Source organism: Thalassophryne amazonica, unplaced genomic scaffold, assembly GCF_902500255.1.
Source record: "Thalassophryne amazonica unplaced genomic scaffold, fThaAma1.1, whole genome shotgun sequence".
In the NCBI taxonomy this organism is placed as follows: domain Eukaryota; kingdom Metazoa; phylum Chordata; class Actinopteri; order Batrachoidiformes; family Batrachoididae; genus Thalassophryne; species Thalassophryne amazonica.
The window spans coordinates 76,039-83,407 of NW_022986271.1; positions in this window are offsets into that span (position 1 = coordinate 76,039).

Here is a 7,369-nt window from a genome sequence, read left to right on the forward strand (position 1 = left end):
TAGTTAATTTGAGCCTGAATGTCAGGATTCACGGTGAGGAATGAACAGAATGCAGGACACAGAATGCAGACTCACAGAAACTGGAGTTGGAGTAATAAAAGGCTTTATCTGGAAAAACTGGCACAGATTCAGTACACGGGTGATCAGTCAAGGTGGCAGAGGTAATAGGTAGACATAAGGCTGAGGCGTGGTCACAGCAAACTGGGTTCAGTGGCACAGAGTAGCAGTGTTGTCAGAACTAAGGCAGAATCAGAGTCAAAAAAACAAGCACAGTTCAAAAAAGCACAGGGAGTCCAAGTACAAGGGCTGAGGCAAAAAGCAGGGTCTAACACAAAGCAAGGTCTTACATGGTTGAGCAAAAGGTCAGGAGCAAAACAAGGCTGGAACACAGACCAGGTCAAACGAACTAGCAGAGGAGTGGAGAAAGTGAAGGCCTTAAATACACAGGTGAGGCAATTAGCTTAACAAGGTGCATGTGTGGATGAAAGTTCCAGAAGGGAGGTGTGGTTGAGTGAATCCAAGAGGAGCGAAAAGATGCAAGAGAGAGAGGGAGTGATTCAGGGGGACTGTGACAAAGATGAAACAGACAAGTGCAAGAGAGTAAGTGAACCTAAGGACAAAACAGAGACAAAGATGAAACAAGGACGTGCAAGACTGTAAGTGAACACACGAGGGGAACAAATAAGAAACAGACAGGTGCAAGACTGTACGTGAAGGAAATGCAATCGGTGACCAAAATCAGTGACAATAAAGGAACAAACTAAACACATGGCTAAAGTCAAGAAGATAATAAACATAACAAAGAACCTATAAATTACCATCGGAACTGTAAAACAGAAAACAAAACACAAGACAACCATATAAGCTACGTGAAGAACACAAGAGGACTGAAACAACTAAAGACTACATTATAAGAATCAGGAGACAAACCAGAATGGCTAAAACAATGGAAACAATCATAACTGGATGGAAACAATGAATGAATAAACCACATGACTAAAATATGAAAAACAGAAAATCCCCAAATAAACAGAAAACAAAACCAGAGACTACAGAATATAGAACAGAAAATAAACAATGAACTCAGAATGAAACTAATAACTAGAAAACTGAGCTGTGGAAATGAAAAATAAGTGAACCTACCCCGCCCCAGGGCTGGACCCTGACACTGAACAGTTCATTGAAAACAAGATATGAATTCCTGATGCGAAGGACCAGAAGAAACTTATTTTCATGACCAAGTCACTTTTTGCAGTAATTCAGTAACTGATCTGTAAACTGTGTGCTTGCATGAGCAAACCTTGAGCCACAATCATCCAAATGTCATCAGGTACATTCCAACATTACAGCGCATTTTGCAGCGGGAGCCGATTTCCCGAATGTAATCGGAGCTACTGACTGCACACATTTTGCTATAAAGGCTCCATCAAATTATGAGTTTGTTTCTGTTATTAGGAAACATTTTTATTCCATCAATGTTCAAATCATATGTGGAAGTGGCACGGTGCGCAATGGGGCTTATGTTTAGTTTATTCGTGTAATTGTCCTGAATGAAAACCAGAGCGGGCACATTTGGGGATGTACGCATTCAAATATGTTTTTATTATTATTATGAGTGTCTTTTTTATTTTTGCTTGATGGTGAGCTGCAGAGCTTCTTAACAGACTTCCTGTGCTCAGTATTTGTCAATAAATGCGTGTGTAAATTGTGAATGGTCACCGGAGGTGCACCTAACCTTTAAACATCAGTGTGCACGCACTTCGTAGCTCCCATTAATATTTTTCCAGTTTCATGATTAATCCATTTAACAGTGTACTGAATAAACTGTCCCGGCGTGTCTCCACGTAATTGTCCAGTCATCTATAGTATAATTTCCTTTTTGTGTTCATGTTGTCTGATGTGATGTCATGGGGAATCCTTGCTCCAAGGGCCTATTTGAGAAGGACTGGCTCAACTTCAGACAACTACGTAATTCATGTACAGCTGCCATTAGAAATGCTAAAGCAAATCACTTCCTCACTCAAACCATAAAAAACCTTAATAACCCAAAGAAGTTTTGGAAGACAATTAAATCTACTCATCAAAGTAATAAATGTGCTGAGCTCCCATCTTGTATTGTAACAGACACTCAAAAAATTTATGACAAAGCAAAGATTTTGGACTGTTTTTCCAAACGCTTTGTAGCGTCAGGTTCCTTGTTCAAACTCACTTCATAGTACTCATAAAAACTCAGTAGATTTAAATGTAGTTTCCTGTGTTGCTATAACTCAACCTTTTAGTTTCACCCCTTTCACAGTCAGTGAGGTGCATAAAGCCCTCAAACTTTTAAACAAGTCGACAGGACCTGACAATCTCGAGCCCTATTTCCTAAAAATAGCAGCTGACTTTATAGCCTCACCTTTGACTCACCTTTTCAACCTTATTATGGCCACAAATGAAATTCCATCAATTTGGAAATCAGCTTTTGTTCTCCCGTTCAGCACGGTGGCTTAGTGGTTAGCACTGTTGTCTCACAGCAAGAAGGTCATAGGTTCAGGTCCTGCCTGTGGCCTTGGAATTTGCATGTTCTCCCCATGTTTGCGTGGGTTTCCTCCGGGTGCTCCAGTTTCATCCCACATCCAAAGGCATGCAGGTTAGGTGGATTGGAATCTTTAAATCGTCCGTGTGAGTGGGTGTGAATGTGTTTGTTTGTCTGTTTGTGGCCCTGCGACAGACTGGCGTCCTGTCCAGGGTGTACCCTGCCTTGCGCTGTATGCCCAGCTCACCGCGACCCTTGATTGGATTAAGCGGTAGAAGACGAGTGAGTGAATGAGTGCTTTTGGTCTCCCTCTGTTAAAATGTGGTGATCCAACACTTCTGACCAACAGACCAATATCCAAATTTGGCCAAACTACTGGAATCACTCATCAGTATTCAACTTAAAGAATTTCTCTCTGACAATAATATCTTATCTGATTTTCAGTCTAGTTTCAGGAAGCAACATACTGCTGTCTTAAAAGTAGTCAATGACATTATTACGACCCTGGACAATAAATATCATTGTGCAGCCCTGTTCAGACCTCACAAAAGCTTTTGATACAGTTGATCATATATTACTGGAACATAGGCTCACTGCATGTGGACTTTCAAATCAGACAGTAAAATGGTTTCACAGCTACCTCTCAGGCCTCTCAATGTGTGAAGATAGATGGATTCACATCACAACACTCACCATCTCCAAAGGAGTACCACAAGGATCAGTAGTAGGACCTCTACTATTCATTCTCTACATCAATAACAAATCAGAATATCTTAAATGCACATTCGCATTTCTATGCTGATGACACAATTATCTACAGCTCTGTGCACTCACCCGCACAAGCCATTACTCATTTTACAATCAGCTTTTGACATTATTCAAAATAATCTCCTTAATCTAACCCTCGCCCTAAACTCAGACAAAACAAAAGTCATGCTGTTCTGAAACACCAAATCCAACTTTCAAATCCTGCCACAAATCACCACCTTACAGGGAATTCAAATAGAATCTGTTAAACAACACAAATATCTCGGAATTTGGATTGACAATACACTTTCATTTGTGCATCATATTAATCTGCCTGTAAATCAACTTAGAATCAGGTTGGATTTCTTTTTTCAAATTCGGACTTGTCTGTCCTTTGATGCCTGGAGGAGGCTTGTTGCCGCCACGTTTATGCCAATGTTGGACTATGGCAATGCATTGTACATCTGGTCTCTCTCTGGCTGTTAATGCAACATGGCAGAATCCACTCCAAAACAGATTAATTTCCATGTAAATCTAACATGTCTATCATATATTATGTAAAAGCTACTGAAAAACACTTTGAAAACGGAAAACGTTGTTTTCACAACCTGATAACACAAGACACCTTGCAGACATCAGTGTGCACACACATCCTGCAGTCGATGGTAACTTCCACATTTTTCAGAAGCTCATGCATGTGCACATGCATGATCTCCTTTGGATGCCATTAAAATGTCATTGAGTTTATCCTACAACACCAATATAAACATAGAGGCGAATATATTAGTGATACACAGATAACACAATAAAGGGCATATATATATATATACACACACACTTTGCACTGGGATACCAATTAAGTAATTGTTAAGAAGACAATCCTCATACGGCTGAGGGTATTTTAGCATTGTTTATATTTCATAATATCAAAGCTTATGAGCAGATTAGCAGCAGCATTTAATTTGCCTTGTACATGGAATATTTTTGATAAAATTTTATTTTACTTCCGGAGAAACTTTTTCTCTGGTGATCAAACATTAATTTAAATTAATAATTTTTTTATTATTTTTGTATTTTTTTATCATGAATTTCCTCAGGAAATTTTATTGTAATGTGTTTGTGTTAAAACTGTTCAATTTTGCTTTAAAAATTGTGTTCAATTATATTGTCGTATCTGACTGTCATACTTCTATGTGATTAAAAACAGTGTTTTGTCATGTGAATTTCCTCAGGAAACTTATTGATTGTAATGTGTTTGTGTTAAACTGTTCAGTTTCGCTCTTAAAAATGTGTGTTCAGCAAGTTGCATTGTCGTATCTGACTAATGTCATACTGAGTCTTCAAATCTGTGATTAAAAACTTTATATTATTTTTTCATAGGAATTTTCCCCGGGATATTTGAGAGTAATGTTTGTTTTAAAACTGTCCACAGTTTTGCTTTTAAATATCATAAAGTATTATTAACTGTATGTAGATGTAAGCTGAATTTATTTTTGCTCCTAAAATGTGTAGCTGGTTGTAGATCAATAGATGAATGTTTTTTAGGTTTCATTATTATTTCTCGAAGATTTATTCTTTTGTCTGAACATCTTTTGGAGTAGTGTCGGTGGTATGCCATGTTAGAAATCTTTTGTAAAGTTGAAAATTTTTCATTTTATGTGCTTTTTTATTTTTGAGCATGATGTTTAATTCTGTAAAGATGAATTCCATCATTAAATCTGTAAGTGATTTCAAAAGTTTCTGCATTATTGATTTTATATGTGAATTACATGAATACATTGCAAGTTACTATTTGAATAAAACCTGTTGAATTTTAAAACATTTATAAAGTTTGTTTTATGTCATTTTTAGTTCTCAATAGGAAAGATCACAAAACAATTGGAGATATATTGAGCAGGAACATTGCACGAATATCATGAACAAAGAATGAGGACAGGTAATGATAGCATTCTAACATTATACAAATGTTCATTTAATGTTCTGGTTCAACTGTTCACATGATGTTTGTGAACATTTGTATAATGTTCATTGAATGTTTGCATGCAAACATTACCTGTCATTCTTTGTTCATATGATCATCCAATGTTCATGCCATGTTTGCAAACGTTCAATGAACATTCAAAGAATGATCAGTTTCCGGGCAGGGAGAAATATGTCGAGGACTACTGGATCAAACAAAAAAATCCAATTGGACCCGGGGAAAATTTCCCTCAACCCTGCAAAAAGACAAAATGGCGAAATTATGTCTGAATTCCTTCTGGGGGAAATTCACTCAGAGGAATAATCTCACGCAAACCAAAATTGTCAGGAACGCTGAGGAATTTTTCAGGTTTCTATTCTCCGACCAGTATGACATCACCTATTTTTCATTTCTGAATAATGATGTGGCTATGGTCCAATGGCGGTATGGGTCACAATACATAGCTCATCCGGGTAAAGCAGATAATACGAGGTCTGTGAGAAAAGTATCCGACCTTTTTTTTTTCAAAAACCATATGGATTTGGATCACGTATGATTGCATCAGCCAAGCTTGAACCTTCGTGCGCATGCGTTTTTTCACGCCTGTCGGTTGCATCATTCGCCTGTGAGCAGGCTTTGTGTGAGCACTGGTCCACCCCTCTCGTCGTTTTTTTTTATTGCGAATAAATGTCTGAACGATTTGGAGCTTTGCTGCATCAATTTTTTTCCGAAACTGTGAGAGACCTCCGGGTGGACACCATTCGGAAAATTCAGATGGCTTTCAGGGACGATTTTATGGGGATTACACAGATTAAGGAGTGATCCAGACGGTTTAAAGACTGCCCACAACTGTTGAGAGCGCGCCGATCGACAGGCTCCAACCCCGCTGGAACAACCAGATCATTTCCAACGTGAAGGCTTTGTTGATCCGGGACGTCCTCTGACTTTCACAAAAAGGCAGAAGGCGTGGACATCAGCACTTTTTCGGCACATTCCACTGTTACAGGAGATTTTTTCATGGAAAGAAAAGCGGAGGGACGCGCCACGGAGACGTTCATTACGCGGGACAAAACCACCTCCGTGTTGGTCTCACAGGACGGCTTTCAGGTGGATTTCAGACGGCTGTCGGTTGCTTTTCAGTCGTGTGATTATCCGAGAAATTGAGCATGAGCTGGACATGCCCCAACATGTCCTGTGAGGCTTCATCATGGCATTGCTTTGCGCCATGCGGCTCCACCGCGACGCGGCCAGCTCTAACCCGGCCAGGATTCTGGTGGTGAGGTGAAGAGGCCCTGCGAGCAGCCTTCTTCCTCGTAGCCGGTGTAATGACCCTTACGATCGATGTCATCCTCTGGCGGGGGTGAAGCCGGAGGAATGTGAGCTGATGTGAAAGCTTGAGTCATGATGTCGGTTGTCGAATGGTAGCACATCCTGGCCCGCTGATGAATATATATAGCCGGGTGGGGTGGGAGTGGCCAGATTCCCCTTAACAAAAGAAAGGGGTCAGATTTCTTCTGACTCCGATAATGACTTTATATTCCAGCCAGTGCCTAAAAAGCCCGCTGATTCTGTCCCCATATGCCGAAAACATTTTTTTCCCACGTCAGTGGCAGGGCTTTTACGACAGCCCGCTGATTACCGTGGATGCGATCCAAGGTCATCCTGGCCGTAGTGGGTATCCCAGCAGGATATCTATCGAAGGTCACTTTATACAGAGAGCTGGCGTAACCGGTCCATGTAATCTGAAAATGTTTTTTGTTCTCAGCACGGATTGCCTGAAGATCCGCTAAAACATCCCCTGTCAAATAAGCAGCGACCACGGTGGACATAACGCTCCAGTCATATGTGCACAATGTCACTTTCGGGGTGTGGGGCTCGACCGAGGGTAACGTAAAAACTCAGGGTTGCTTTATACGCTTCAAAAATATACCCCAGACAGGCTCCTGACTCAAAATCCACTACCCCAGACAGGTGGTCGAGCGGTAGAGGCGGTTTTACACGATTTATGTTTAATTTTTCCTTCTTAGGCGCTGCCCCATTGTTAGAGACTGTTGTAATATTTACTGGAGTTTTGGCTATGCAGCGCGAAGTTAAAACACGTCGGGCCATCGCGGTTTGAAAAGCAAGATATTCCACCTCAGAAC